This window comes from Thalassophryne amazonica, chromosome 14 (assembly GCF_902500255.1).
Source record: "Thalassophryne amazonica chromosome 14, fThaAma1.1, whole genome shotgun sequence".
Lineage (NCBI taxonomy): Eukaryota > Metazoa > Chordata > Actinopteri > Batrachoidiformes > Batrachoididae > Thalassophryne > Thalassophryne amazonica.
Window position 1 is genome coordinate 66,942,867 of NC_047116.1, and position 16,769 is coordinate 66,959,635.

At 39.6% G+C, this 16,769-nt stretch overlaps 1 protein-coding gene across 3 annotated transcripts in view; it reads right to left on the reverse strand.

Moving 5' to 3' along the window:
- Positions 1-16,769, reverse strand: part of raph1a (Ras association (RalGDS/AF-6) and pleckstrin homology domains 1a) — a 356,622-nt gene that overhangs the window by 294,026 nt on the left and 45,827 nt on the right. The window contains exon 2 of one of the 3 annotated variants that reach the window (XM_034185829.1): positions 16,464-16,518. The exons of the other annotated variants lie outside the window; for them this stretch is intronic. The gene's annotated coding sequence lies outside the window, so the exon portion shown is untranslated. The remainder of the gene's footprint in view (positions 1-16,463; positions 16,519-16,769) is intronic. 3 annotated transcript variants of the gene reach the window in all.

Below are 16,769 nucleotides of genomic sequence, written 5' to 3' on the forward strand. Positions count from 1 at the left end.
ATGTTGCAGAGTTGGAACAGTACACAAGGATGAACGACGTTATTATTACAGGAATTCATATTAAACCTCGATCCTACGCACGGGCGGTGTCAGAAGACAGCGGAGGGGAGGCCAGTGAGCAGGAGGCCAGCTCAGTGGAACAACAGGTGGCTGACTTCCTGCAATCTAAAGGTATTCAAATGGACTGTAATAACATTGAAGCGTGCCACCCCCTGCCCAGGAGAGAGGATGGAGACAAGCGAGCAGTTATAATGAGGTTTGTCAACAGAAAACATAAAATGGCATTGTTAAAACAGGGACGGAAACTTAAAGGAACAAACGTATTCATCAATGAACATCTGACCAAAAGAAACGCAGACATCGCCAGGAAAGCTCGTTTCTTAAAAAAGCAGGGAAAAATTCAACAGACATGGACATCCAACTGCAAAACATTTATCAAATTGAATGGAACACCAGAACAAGCGAAGGTTATGGTAATCAGGAACATCGAGGATCTGGACAAATACGACCAATAAGGTATGAGGACACAAACACATCACAACACCATGACACAGACCAGAGGAACCTATTCATCTACTACATCATCTACATCTGGAGACAAGAAGGATATAACTCAAAGGATTGCTGATCATGGAAAAGTAGAACTGAGAACATTTAAATACACAGACCACAATGTGCTGGACTTGGAGCACGATATAGACCCGGACAATAATTTCTTCTCAAATATCAATGACAGTTGTTGTTATTATACAGATGAACAGTTTAATCAGATCATTAAAACGGATAACAAATTATCAATAATCCATTTCAACAGCAGAAGTCTATATGCAAACTTTAACAACATTAAAGAATATTTAAGTCAGTTTAAAAAAATATTTAACATAATTGCTATATCAGAAACATGGATCAATGAAGATAAAGGAATGGATTTTGAACTGGATGGATATGAATTTAAATGTGTAAACAGAAAGAATAAGAGTGGAGGAGGAGTGGCTGTGTATGTGGATAAGAACATGGATTATAAAATAGTAGACAATATGACAACTGTGATTGATAACTTATTAGAATGTATAACTATTGAAATATGTGAAGAAAAAAGCAAAAATATATTAGTCAGCTGTATATATAGAGCACCAGGATCTAGTATTGAAACATTCACTGACTGTATGGGAAAAAATGTTTTCAAAAACTAATCAAAAAACTGTGTTCATTTGTGGTGACTTAAATATTGATCTGCTCAATCCAAATAAGCATAAAATAACAGATGAATTTATCAGTATAATGTACAGTATGAGTTTATATCCAAAAATCACCAGGCCAAGCAGAATTACATCCCATAGTGCTACCTTTATTGATAATATATTCAGCAATGATATTGAGAATAACACTGTGAGTGGATTATTAATCAATGACATTAGTGATCATCTACCAGTTTTCATCGTTTATAATAGAAACCATCGGCGGAATCAGCCAGAGGAGAAAATAAAATACAGGCGAGTGCGGACAGAGGAAAACATGAACACACTAAAGAAGGATTTACAGGAGCAAAACTGGGAAAAGGTATACAGTGAAAGTGATGTTGATAGTGCATATGAAAGTTTTTACAAATATTTACATCATTATATGATAAAAATTGTCCAATTAAACAAGACTACAGAAAACAAAAAATCCAAGCTCGACCATGGATGACGAAAGGGTTACGAAATGCATGTAATAAGAAAAATACACTGTATAGAGAATTCATAAAACTAAAGAGGCAGAAAATAGATATAAGAAATACAAAAATAGATTAACTAATATTATACGGGTATGTAGGAAAGAATATTATACTAACATAGTTACCGTCAGTATTTTATTGATAATAATGTCAAGAAGGAAAATAAGGATGAGGTAGTCAACGGTTTTAATAATTTTTTTGTAAATATTGGACCAAGCTTGGCAGAAAAAATTCCCAATTCCCAACCTGAGGATTGGGATAATAATCTCATAGAAAGAAATCCCCGTTCCTCACAGCAGTGGATGGAAAAGAAATTATAGACATTGTGAATAATTGTAAATATAAAACATCTACCGATTTAAATGAAATTGATATGGTGGTGGTAAAACAGGTCATTGAATGGATTGTAGAACCATTAACATACATCTGTAACTTATTTCAAACCGGTAAATTTCCCAATCAAATGAAAATAGCTAAGGTTGTGCCGCTGTATAAGACTGGGGATAGACACCACTTCACAAATTATAGACCTGTTTCTTTGCTTCCACAATTTTCAAAATTATTAGAAAAGTTATTCAATAATAGATTAGACAAATTCATAAATAAACATAAATTACTTACTGATAGTCAATATGGATTCAGAGCACATAGTTCAACATCACTTGCATTAATAGAATCAGTTGAGGAGATTACAAATGCCATAGACCACAAATTACATTCAGTTGGAATATTTACAGACCTTAAAAAGGCTTTTGATACAATCAATCATGACATATTAATCAATAAACTTGAACAGTATGGGATTAGGGGGTTGGTGTTGCACTGGGTGAGAAGCTACTTAAGTAACAGAAAACAGTTTGTGAAGTTGGCGGAATATACATCATCATGCTTGGACAATGCTTGTGGCGTCCCACAGGGGTCAGTATTGGGTCCAAAACTGTTTCTAATTTATATAAATGATATTGTCAATGTTTCAAAAATATTAAAATTAGTATTATTTGCAGATGACACAAGCATTTTTTGTTCAGGGGGGGGGGATTTGCAGGAGTTACTGAGGAGGATCAGTATAGAAATGGGAAAATTGAAAATATGGTTTGACAGAAACAAATTATCATTAAACTTAAGTAAAACAAAATACATGTTATTTGGCTATTGTAATACAGACATACAGGTTCAGTTACAAGTCGAGGGGGTAGATATTGAAAGGGTACATGAAAATAAGTTTCTGGGGGTGATAATAGATGATAAGATAAACTGGAAGACTCATATAAAACATATACAAAGTAAACTGTCAAGAAGCATTTCAGTTCTAAACAAAGCGAAACATATTCTGGACCACAACTCACTCCGCATTCTTTACTGCTCACTGGTTTTACCATATTTACAGTACTGTGCAGAGGTATGGGGTAATACTTATAAAGGTACAACACAATCACTATCAGTAATGCAGAAAAGAGCTATAAGAATTATTCATAATACTGGCTACAGAGATCATACAAATCCACTATTTTTACAATCCAAATTCTTAAAATTCACAGACTTGGTTCATTTTCAAACAGTACAAATCGTGTATAAAGCAATAAACAATTTACTTCCAGCAAATATTAAAAATATGTTTTTTAACAGATCAGGGGATTGCAGTCTGAGCAGGAAATTTAATTTAAAGCATCAGTGGGCACGAACAACATTAAAAGGTTTCTGTATTTCTGCCTGTGGGGTGAGGATGTGGAACAGATTGGGAGTGGGGCTCAAGCAATGTCCAAGCATGAACCAGTTCAAACAGCGGTACAAAAATATGTTTTTTTCTAGGTATAGGGAGGAGGAAGGGTAATGAGGGTTAGGGTGTTTTTGTTTTTTGCTTCGGCTTGTAAATATATAGTATTTTGTATGTAAGTAGGTATGTTTAGGTGTATATATATATATATATATATATATATATATATATATATTGATATCGGTTTAGGTGTGTAGGAATCTATGTGTATATGTGGCAAAGGGTATCACTGGTTGTGGGGAAGAAGGGGTAGGGAAAAATAAGCTGATGCTTCACCCTACCCCTTTTCGGACATGTTGGGTACACAGTAGGAACTTTTTTGTTGTTGTCTTCACTGATCTATCTTGTAACTGTTGTTGTATCAAATGTTCGAAATAAACAGTTTGCATTCAACATTTAAATTCTCTCTAAACATTTTACTTGTCGAAATTATTATTATTATAAGTAGTATTAGTAGTTGTAGTAAAAAAAAGGCTTCAAAACTGGACCTTTAATCTAAGGGTGTTGTTGGGGGGGGCACATCCTTGCTCCACGCCCCCATTCCATCTGGATTTGCCCCTGCTTTGGCGTTTGAGCACAAAGAATGGATAACATTTATTTATGCAGAAAACATGACCAGATTTACAGGTATGTGGTCCTCAGAAAGAGAGTTTAGGTGCATTTGAGTGGAAAACAGTGTTAGTTGTTGACGTGTCGCGGAGAATCAGCTGTTTTTAGCAAGCAGATACGGCTCAGCTCAGAATTCTAAATAAAGGAGAAAAAAGCATAAAAATGTCTTTGTAAAGCTCAGTGCAGGTGTGCTGTTGTCACTGCACTTTAAAAGGTGAGGACGAGTCGTAGCTGCTGCAGAAAACCGCGGATGAAAAGCTCACAGCTAGCTTAATGTGCGCAGTTCAGTCGAACCCCGACCTCCTGTCCACGGACCAAGTTTAATGCTGCTATCAACCCACAATGCAAAAATAATAGTAACGCACAGTGACTTGGAGAAGTAATTTTAATCTGATTACTGATTTGGAAAGATTAACGCGTTAGATTACTCGTTACTAAAAAAAAGTGGTTCGATTAGAGTAACGCGTTACCGGCATCACTGGTCACATGTCAGAATCTACCTGCTTGACATAAAGTCAGCTGCACAATATACCATTTCACTATCATCACATGCGCAATATTCACATCACAGAATGTGCAATATCTAGCAAGCTACATCAATCACCTCCCTAAACAACTTTTTTGTTACTAGATTTTAAAAATAATAATATTTACAGATCTCCTCTTCAAAGGCAAAGAGGGCCATCTGGTATAACATAAGTGCAATTTGACTCCAATTTAAGGATTCTTGCAGTCACAGAGTGCGTTTCTTTTTTTTTGGGGGGGGGGGGGGGGGGGGGGCAGAATATTATCAGTTATCAAGTTGTTCACCAAAACCATACACCCTTCGGCCTCAGGGTGTATGGTTTTCTTCAGGGTGTATAAAGCCATATTCATTGGTAAAACAACTTGATAACGATTTTATCATATACCTATAAATGATAAATGCATGCACAACACAATGCACGTGCTCTCCCTTCGCTCACTGCCTCCAGGGGTACGGATGCGGGACACGCAAAGAATCCAAGTCATAGCCACAGAGCTTTGAGGCTGCGGTTACTGAGACCATGCAGCGGGCACTGCGCATCAAAAGAGCGAGTGTAGTCTCTGGACCTGTTGCTGGAGTTGGATGCAGCTCGGCACAACAGACAGGGGGGCGGTGTGTGGCCCGCTGCGGTGCTTACCGAGCCCCCAGACTCAGTAAGCGTATCGGAGGCAGTGAGAGCAATCGCGGTGATGCCGAACGCTGCCGCGACCGGCCCGCCTGATAATGACGCAGAACACAATGCGTTGTTTAAAAAAAAAAAAGCATGCAAAATTGCACTAAAAAAAATATGCGAAACTGCAAGGCCTCGAAAGGGAGTTATGTTCTAAAAATAACCTGCAATAGGCGAAATCCGCGAAGTAGTAAGCATTATTTTTTACAATTATTATAGATGTTTTAAGGCTGTAAAACCCCTCACTACACACTTAATACACTTTTCTCAAACAGGCATTAACATTTTCTCACTTTTCTCTCCTGTGTAAACACTCAAAGTTCAAACCTTAGTAGAAAAAAATAGAACATTTTCCTATAAATAATTATGATGGCTTTTAGAAATAAATTTAATTTTAACGATCAACCTACAAGGTTGGACACGTAAAAAATTATTAATAGTGACTCGCCAGTATTTCACAGTTCCTCTGACCGCGCCTCTTCGTTGTGGTGCCGCTCCGCTGTCCAGATTGGCTGATTACTCGGGTGGTATGAAAAATATTACCCGTCCACAAAAAGGGTGTATTGCTATTTATTCTTTAGTGTTTTATCCAATCATATTGGCATATCATTTATAGGTATATGATATTAGGTGGCATACAGACACTGCATTTAGCTTGTCACAAACTTGCATGGCTCTTCTTCAGATTACTGGAAATGTGGAAATGTCAGAAAGGAAGAACTACATGTTTCCTTTGTGCTGTATTTGACTGTGAAAGAAGATCATCTCCCCCGTGCGGGACAGTTTAGCTTAGCATAGCTTTAGGTAGGACTGTGCTGAAACCGAGGGAAATGGGACAAAAAGCAAAAACAAAAAATGGTGCACAAACAAAATCAATGTCAGTTGTGCAGAATGACTTCAAAACAGGAAATTTGTTTTGTACCTTGTAGAGACTTTTGGCTTTATTTTTTACTTTATAAATGCAATGTTCTGTGCATTCACCTACAAAATCACCGACTCATTCAAGAATGACTCATTCTGTCAAAATAGAGCTATTCAAGTTGCACATCATGCAGCCTCAGTATAGCAGTTTTGTTCATGAAACGCTCTCTCACAATCCACACAATCCATCAGTGACTTAAATGCTCCTTTTCAGTAACTCCTACTTCATACCAGACCACAGCTGTTGAAGGCAAAGTGTAATTTAAAGGACAATCTGATAAGGAAACAGTTATAAAGTGGACTGTAGTAACTAGAGGGGTATGACACTGTTCCTTGTGCTGAGGGCAGTGGTGGACACAGCTAACCAACAACTTAGATTTGATAGCCATTAATCCAATAACTGAAAAGTTATCTTTTATGATGCTAAACTGATAAACTGCTAAAAAAAAATCTTTATTACAGATAACCGATAACTTTTAGTATTGATTCGGATGCGGCCAAATCAGATTACACCGTCGGCTTCTGATAAACCAGTTTCACTTTCACTTTTCGCTGCTGGGTAAATTCATGGATCACAAACACATAAGAATGCATGAAAAATTAATGAATAAAAAAATGAAACACCAAACACTGTCATAATCTTTCAAAAGCAGTAAAACACAGTATTAGAAGTCACAGTTTATCTCGGTATTAGATAAACATCATTTACCAATTAAAAAGCTGCTGCTTTTTTCACATGCTTTGAACCCTGCAGCTTAAACAATCGAAATACATCCATTAATGCATTGATTGGCAGAGTAAAATACACGTAGTAAATATGAATACTTACCTGTTAGTTTCAGTGGGATTCATCATAATAAATAATCAAGCGTCCTTTTTTTTTTTAATCCAAAACAGTGTCTAAACATGAAGACAAGTCCCTCCCTCTGTACACACAGCTACGTCATGAGAGCTCCTCTCCCCCACCAAGTCTTGGCGATTAAATTACAGCCACGTTTTGTTTTTGTGCTGAGCGGACTCACTCAATGTAACATGCAAAGTGAACCTGAACTACACTACCCACAATGCTCCCTGCATTGACCGACCAATCATGTTTTGCGCTTAATGATGACGTCATTCGCAAGCAACAGGCAGCCAGTCTGCTACAAACACACAACAGATGGACTAAAATGTTTGATTTTAGGGTTTACAAACATTTTTGACCATTAAACTTTGTTCACTTTACCAGCAAAAAAAAAAAAAAAATGTATTCGGACTGAAAGTTATTGTAACTACATTTATCAAAACATAATTGGTCCAATGATGGTTTTAACTAGCTTAAACATTAGCTTCGATAATTATCTGTTATCATATTAGCTGGATTGTGTCCACCACTGGCTGAGGGTGGTGCTTGCAAGAATTATTCCTAAAAGGTTTCAGTTGCAGCTACCTGCTTTCAGTGACAACAATATAGCTTCATACCCAAGAAGTCAACCACTGAATATATTCTAGTCCCGCAGGAACTCGTGCAATGCGAGTGTGAATATCAACAGTGTTCTTTCACACCCTGTGTTGATTATTGCAAAGTGCTTGATTGAGTTGATTGGACTGCTCTCTGGGACATACTGAGAATTCTTTCTGGACATCATAGCCAACCTATACACAAATACTGTGAATGTCATATGGAGCAGAGGCAGATGCTCTTGCGTTTTTTTCAACAGTGAAGACTATCATTCTTAAAGGATGTGCTTTGGCTTGTACAACACTGTTCAGTGCTTGCATGGACTGAGTGTTGGGTCAGATTGTGGAAACCAGTGATGCAGGTGCTTTTGTTAGTGAGGAAAGACCTTGACTTTGTAGACGATGCAATGATCTTTGCAGAATCAATGGACACCCTGACAGCAGCACCTGAGGCGCTGAGTGAGGAGTTAGAGTGTCTGGGTTTGCCATTGCCTTGGGTCAAGACTAAGATCCAGGCTTTTAATGACTTCCTGGACTCTGCTGACAGAAGCGTATGTATAAGTGTAGTGAAAGTACTGAACTTGTAAAGACTTATTTATCTCAGCAGTGACATTCGTGTCTCTGCATCGTCAGCCTTTGAGATCAAGAGACGCCTGGGAAGAGTTTATGAAGTCATGGGGTCACTGGACAGAAGTGTTCGGCAATGTCAATACCTTTTGGAAGAGAATAATGTTTGAAGTGTTGAGGAGCCAAAAGCCCCCCAGCCCCGAAATAACAGAACAGAATCCAACACGTTCCAGTTTCCAGTGCTTAGAGGAAACACCCGCTGCTGGTTGGATGAAGTGGCACAATTCCTGTCTCCAGCTACGAGGTCTGTTAGAAAAGTATCCGACCTTTTTATTTTTTCAAAAACCTGATGGATTTGAATCACGTGTGTTTGCATGAGCCAACCTTGAACCTTCGTGGGCCTGCGTGATTTTTTTTCACGCCTGTCGATTGCGTCATTTGCTTGTAAGCAGCCTTTGTGTGAGGATGGGTGAAGTCTCTCGTCGTTTTTTCTTTGCAAGGAAATGGCGGAACGACTGGAGCAGTGCGACTGCATCAAATTTAGCCAGAAACTGGGCGACAGCCAGGTGGAAACCATTCGGATTATTCAGATGGCTTTCTGTGATGATCCACTGGGCATCACACAGATTAAGGAGCGGTACAACCGGTTTAAAGACGTCCGCACAACGGTGGAGAACGAGCCACGCTCCGGGCAGCCATCAACACGTTGAAATGACCGGATCATTTCCAAAGTAAACTCTGTGGTGATGTGGGACCGTCGTGTGACTGTCCGAAAATTGCGGAAGAGGTGGACATCAGCACTTTTTCGGCACATTCCGCTGTGACAGAAGATTTGGCCATGATAAGAGTCGCAGCGAAATTCATCGGCACGAAGCTGATGGCGCAGCAAAAGAGCCTTCGTGTTGAAGTCTCACAGGACATGTTGTAACATGCCCAGCTCGTCCACCATTCAGAAGATTCAGACCGCTTTCGGTGGCTTTTCAGTCGTGTGACTATGAGAAATTGTGAACGAGGTCACTCTCAGGGGTCAAAGGTCAAGGTCACTTGAAAAGATCCCACATTTTGGTCAATCTAAATACGAGGTCTATTAGAAAAGTATCCGACCTTATTATTTTTTTCAAAAACCATATGGATTTGAATCACGTGTGATTGCGCCAGCCAAGCTTGAACCTTCGTGCGCATGTGTGAGTTTTTTCACGTCTGTCGTTTACGTCATTCGCCTGTGAGCAGGCTTTGAGTGAGGAGTGGTCTACCCCTCTCGTCGCTTTTTTCATTGTTTAGGAATTGCTCAGAGACTGCCGCTTTGCTTGATCAAAATTTTTTCAGAAACTGTGAGGGACATCAAAGTGGACACCATTCAAGAAATTCAGATGGTTTTTGGTGAAACTTTTTTGGGCTTCAAAGAGATTACGGAGTGTTACTGTCGCTTTAAGGATGGCGCAGAGCGACTGGTGGTGCGCCGCACTCCGAAGCCGCCATCAACAGGCTGAGTGACCATTTCATTTCTAAACGGATGGCTGTATGGATCCGTGACCATCGTCTGCAATTTCTCTGGTTATCACAAGAGCTGGACATCAACCATTTTCCGGCAGATTTCACTTTTAACAAGAGATTTTGTCATGGAAAGCCGAGCGGAGGCTTCGCGCGTCACGATGGATTCGCTACTGGAGCGAGACAAACCAGCTCCATTTTGGTCTCACAGGACGGCTTTGAGATGGCGTTCAGACAGCTGTCGGTGGTTTTTCCATCGAGTGATTATCCGAGAAATTGTGGATGTGCATGGGTATGCCAGAACATGTCCTGTGAGGCTTCATCACAGTGTTGCTTTGCGCCATGCGGCACCGCCGCGATGCGCGAAGCCTCCGCTCCTCTTTCCATGACAAAAACTCCTGTAACAGTGGAATGTGCCGTTCATTTCTAAACTGGACGCTGTGTTTTATCCGGGATGTCATCTGGCTAGCACAGGAATTGTGAAAAGACGTGGACATCAGCACTTTTTCGGTACATTGAGACAGACGTGTGGAGAAATTCCGCGCGTCGCGGCGGTGCCGCATGGCGCAAAGCAACGCCACGGTCACGGATCCAGACAGCCATCCGTTTAGTAATGAAATGGTCGCTCAGCCTGCCGATGGCGGCTTCGGAGCGCGGTGCACCACCAGTCGCTCTGGGCCGTCCTTAAAGCGACAGTAACACTCCTTAATCTCTTTGAAGCCCAAAAAATTTTCACCAAAAAACCATCTGAATTTCTCGAATGGTGTCCACTTTGATGTCCCTCACAGTTTCTGAAAAAAATTTTGATCAAGCAAAGCGGCAGTCTCTGAGCAATTCCTAAACAATGAAAAAACGATGAGAGGGGTAGACCACTCCTCACTCAAAGCCTGCTCACAAGCAAATGACGCAACCGACAGGCGTGAAAAAACTCACGCATGCGCACGAAGGTTCAAGCTTGGCTGACGCAATCACACATGATTCAAATCCATATGGATTTTGAAAAAAATAATAAGGTTGGATACTTTTCTAATAGACCTCGTATAAAATGTACAGCTCCTTTGTGTTTTATCAAACAATTACATGTAAACATGAACCAGGCAAAAGAACAGACCTATAAACATGGATACAACAAAAATGTACAAAAATATAGGCCTAACCTCAACACATCAGAAACAACAGACTTGAACTCATAAGAAGGGTTTACAACTTGGTGTGTACACAACTTGTGTCATCATAAATGTTGTTTTCTAAACATAGTTCAGGAGGAGCCCGTAGGATGACTGACAACCATCAACTCACCCGTCTCACATCTTCCAGGGGATATAAACCCGCCAGCTTATCCTCATGTCATGCGCCCTGGCGCCGCAAATTATCCCTCCCCCTCCTCCTCCATTTCACTTATATCCATAGGGGGTGGAAGCGGACACCGTTCTCTATGATCTCCGATTCAATCATTCCAGGACAAAGGCCAGCTACCAAGTCAAACTATCGCGCTTAGATCACATCAAACAGTCATAAGGGCGAATTAGTAGAACTAGTGAACAATGTTTTAGTCACTGCAGTCACCAGAACATGTGCACAGTGCTGTAAATTTTAATGCTGCCTTTTTACATTTATAGTGCCCAACACAGCCCTTTTTGCAAACACAGTGCACAAGTTCATAGCAAGCCTGTGATGCCTCAGGGAGGGTTTCTATGATTTTCCTTTATAAATTGGTTGTTTGGATCAGCAATTTCAGTTAAATATATCATATAGCAGACAAACACAGTGACAGATATAGGATTTACAGAAAGTGTGCAATAATTCTTTAAACAAAATTAGGTAGGTGCATAAATTTGGGCACCCCAAAAGAAAAAAATAGATCAATATTTAGTAGAGCCTCCTTTTGCAGAAAAAAACAGCCGCAGAAAAAAACAGCCGCTAAATGCTTCCTATAGCTTCCAATGAGAGTCTGGATTTTGGTTGAAGGTATTTTGGACCATTCTTCTTTCAAAAAACATCTCAGGTTTGTTGGTTTCTAAGCATGGACAGCCCGCTTAAAATCACACCACAGATTTTCAGTAATATTTAGGTCTAGAGACTGAGATGGCCATTCCAGAACATTGTACTTATTCCTCTGCATGAATGCCTTAGTACAACCCCAATTCCAATGAAGTTAGGATGTTGTGTGAAATGTAAATAAAAACAGAATACAATGATTTGCAAATCCTCTTCAACCTATATTCAATTGAATACACCACAAAGAACGCTCAAAGAACACCTGTTTGGAACATTAAACATGTGTTGCCCATGGCACGGGCAACTTACACATCTGTGATGGCACCATCAATGCTGAAAGATACATCCAGATTTTGGAGCAACACATGCTGCCATCCAACCAATGCCAAGCCACATTCTTCATGTTACACCAGAGCGTGGCTTCGTAATAAAAGAGTACTAGACTGGCCTGCCTGCAGTCCAGATCTGTCGCCCATTGAAAATGTGTGCCGCATTATGAAGTGCAAAATACGACAACGGAGACCCCGGACTATTGAACAACTGAAGTCGTGCATCAAGCAAGAATGGGAAAGAATTCCACCTGCAAAGCTTCAACAATTAGTGTCCTCAGTTCCCACTTATTAAGTGTTGTTAGAAAGAAAGGTGATGTAACACAGTGGTAAACATACCACTGTCCCAGCTTTTTGAAACGTGTTGCAGGCATCCATTTCGAAATTAGTAAATATTTGCACAAAAACAATAAAGTTTAGCAGTTTGAACATTAAATATCTTGTCTTTGTGGTGTGTTCAACTGAATATAGTTTGAAGAGAATTTGCAAATCGTATTCTGCCTTTATTTACATTTTACGCAATGTCCCAACTTCACTGGAATTGGGGTTGTAGATTTTGAGCAGTGTTTAGGGTCAATGTCTTGTTGAAAGATCCAGCCCCGGCACAACTTCAACTTTCTTACCGATTCTTGAACATCGTTCTCAAGAATCTGCTGATATTGACTGGAATCCATGTGACCTTCAACTTTAACAAGATTCCCAGTACCTGCACTGATCACACAGCATGATGGAACCACCTCCAAATTTTACTGTAGGTAGCAAGCATTTTTCTTGTAATGCTATGTTCTTTTTCAGCCATGCATACCACCCCTTGTTATGTCCAAATAACTCAATTTTAGTTTCATCAGTCCACAGCACCTTATTCCAAAATGAAGCTGGCTTGTCCAAATATTCTTTAGCATACCTCAAGCGACTCTGCGTGTTCGCAGAAAATGCTTCCTCTGCATTACAGCATCATACAGCATCTCTTTGTACAAAGTGTGCTGTATAGTTGAATGATGCATAGAGACACTATCTGCAGCAAGATCATGTTGTAGGTCTTAGGAGAAGGTCTGTGGGCTGACTATGACTGTTCTCACCATCCTTCACTTCAGCTTATCTGACATTTTTCTTGGCCTGCCACTTTGGGCCTTAACTAGCACCGTCCCTGCAGTCTTCCATGTCTTCACTATGTTCCTCACAGTGGAAAGTGACAGCTGCATTATCAGCCGTTATGATTTTTGTGCATTGTTGAAGCATACTTTTTTATTATTGACATTTATCTTTTTATTATTAGAAAGATAAATGTCAATAATAAAAAAGTATATTTATCTTTTTATTATTAGAGCAGCCGATCTGCTCTGTGTAAGCCTGATGCCGTCAGATCTCAGAAGCTAAGCAGTGTGGGACCTGGTTAGTACTTGGATGGGAGACCTCTTCGGAACACCAGTGGCTGTGTGTGTTTCTCCAGGTAACACTGGAGTTGCATCAGGAAGGGCATCCGGCGTAAAACCTGTGCCAAAATATCAATGTGGATCTGGTTGTATCTGCTGTGGCGACCCCGAACACAAAACGGGAGCAGCCGAATGGACAACCATCTTTTTATTATTAGAGCTTATTCTGTTTAGTGCTTTGATTTCTAAAACAGTCCTATATAAATAGTCATGATAGTTATTCTTATATTAAAGGATTATTAACTGAGTGTGAGGTCTGATATTCCCGTACAGACAGTGCAAGCGAGGTTAATAATTCATTTATTGATGGCTATTATATATATTGGGCTCATAATCAGACCTGTTCGCTTCACCTCCATGAAGAACATGCTAACAGTTGGTCCAGTTGTTAGCTGGTAAGCTTTTTAATCTGTGTGTTTTTTCGATGCTGTTTAAATACTGATGGAGTATGTTTATGTTCAACTTGTTTTTTCTAATCGTGTGTTGAGCTGTCTGGTTTGTAACAAATTTGATATGTGTTATGGACTGACTGTCATGGTAACCAGTCTGACATGGGAAAATATCAGACCGGAAATCAGCCAATCAGAGCGTGCGTAGTGCTGCAGCCATATAACAGGACTGAAATGAAAATTGTGAAATCAGAGGAAAATAACCAAACCAAATAAATTTTTTATCTAATGATACATTGTCTCCTGGAGGAAAAAAATCTCAAAAGAAGTGAATATGATCCTAGATTCAGCCTTTCATTTGAAATGTCAATGATAATATTGAAATAACAGAATGACATGGAAGTAGGACCTGGAATGATTTTCCTTATAATTGTAAACCAAATTATGCATTAACTCGCAACAATTAAACAACATGAAATTCATGAAGACTCAAAAGACGGTTAAAGCATTCCAAAACCACAGCTAAAGCTTGTAGAATATTTTGAAAATCATGACAAAAATTCAATAACATACCTTATAGTAAAAAAGCCACATATATTCTTGTGGAAATTCCTATAATTCCATTCAAAGCCACAATGTTTTTTCCAATGCAACAAAGTCTAGATTAATAAAAAAAAAAAGGTCACATATTCTTGTCTAAAATCCTGTTTGAACAGCACAATATTTATTTTCCAGGGAGAGAAATATTCTTACCGTGTTTCAGTTCACTTTTCCCGTTTCTTTTATCTTTCAGATGTGTTCATGAAGCTAACAACAATTCCACGGATTCTCGTCCTTATCAAACTTTTTCAAACCATCTTTCTCGCCACCTTCCCTCTGTCTGACATCGCTCCATGACACAGACATGCTCCAATTGGTTCAAAATGCTGCTGCCAGACTTCTGACAGGAAGCAGCAAGTTTGACCACATTACACCCATTTTGGCATCTCTTCACTGGCTTCCTGTCCCTGTGAGATCAGATTGTAAGGTGTTGCCACTAACCTATAAAATTGTTCATGGATTGGCACCTCCCTACTTAGCTGACCTAATTAAACCCTACGTACCGGCCTGGGCTTTGTGTTCTCAGGGTGCAGGACTACTTTGTGTCCCTAGGGTGAATAAGAAGTTTGAGGGTCACAGAGCTTTCTCTTATTGTTCCCCTGTTCTGTGGAATGATCTCCCTGCATCAATAAAACGGTCAGATTCTGTAGAGACTTTCAAGTTCAGACTTAAGATGCACTTATTTTCCCTTTCGTATGGCTAACATACTGGCATAGTATGTTACTATGTTTTTTACCCTTTTAAATTCATTTTATTAAGAAACAGAGCAGGCCGCAGCCTGAACTTTATCTAAAGTCTGGGTCTTTTAGTGAAGTTTAGGGCTAGTGGCTGGCAGTCACCTTAGTATTTTTTCTATTTTTCTTGTTGCTTAATGCTGACTAATTATACTGTATTTGTTGTCTTTTTGAAGCCTGATTCTGTTTTTTCTCTCTGTTTGAGGTGCAGCTCCATACAGAGATGGGTGTGGTGTCTGTTTCTGCAACCCTCCTGTCCTGTGCACCGGCAAAATTTCCTGTATATTTGTTTTGTCAATTGTTTTGTAAATTGTGTTGGTAGCATGGCCCAAGTGCAGTGTCACCCCTTTGAGTCTGCTCTGCTTGAAGTTTCTTCCTCAAATCATCAGAGGGAGTTTTTCCTTACCACTGTTGTCTGTGTGCTTGCTCTAGGGGTTGCTAAGGTTAGACCTTACTTGTGTGAAGCACCTTGAGGCAACTTTGTTATGATTTGGCACTATATAAATGAAAATAAATTGAAATAAATTTAAAAAGAACAGACTCAACAAAGTCCTTTTTTTCCCAGGTGAAATGTACCATGTGGAACATTTAACAAGTCTAAATTTATAAACCAAAGCATCTCTTTCCTAGTTCACCACAACATACAAATAACGGAATGGTGAATTTAAAATAAGGCAACAATTTACAGCATATTAAAAAAATTAAGCAGCCGTTCTGCTCTGTGTCAGCCTGATCCCGTCAGATCTCAGAAGCTAAGCAGGGCAGGATCTGGTTAGTACTTGGATGGGAGACCTCTTTGGAACACCAGTGGCTGTGTGTGTTTCTCCGGGTAAAACTGGAATTGCATCAGGAAGGGCATCCGGCGTAAAACTTGTGCAATTACCAATGCGGATCTGACTGTATCCGCTTTGGCGACCCCGAACAAAAAAACAGGAGCAGCCGAATGAACAACAACATTAAAAAAATTTTTTAACTGAGGAACGTGTTGAGGTGAGAAAGCTTTGAAACATTAACAGCACACGTATAAACTCTGTGGTAGAAATATTTAGTGATCACTTCATCAATCAATCAATCAATTTTTTTATATAGCGCCAAATCACAACAAACAGTTGCCCCAAGGCGCTTTATATTGTAAGGCAAGGCCATACAATAATTATGTAAAACCCCAACGGTCAAAACGACCCCCTGTGAGCAAGCACTTGGCTACAGTGGCTTGGCTAGAGCTTGTGACATGTTTTTAAATGACTGTGATCAGAGTGGGTTACCTTTGGTCTGTTAATGCTGCTCAGCCCAACTGCAAAGCCACAAAATCCACTCAGCCTGCAGACAACAACAGACACACACGCTCTGTTACACACAGAAATCACACACTCCTTCAAAATAATAACCAAAAAAAAAAAAAAAAATCTACTAGGTTTTCATGTGAATTCAGTTTGGAAAACAAACAAAAATTAAAATAAAATTGCTTCCAGAGATTTCCGTAGAAAAATGGAATATCAGGACTTAAGAGACTAAAGTTTCCAAGGTGCAGCAAGTTTGAAAATTTGATTTGAATGTGGTACCTTCTTTTT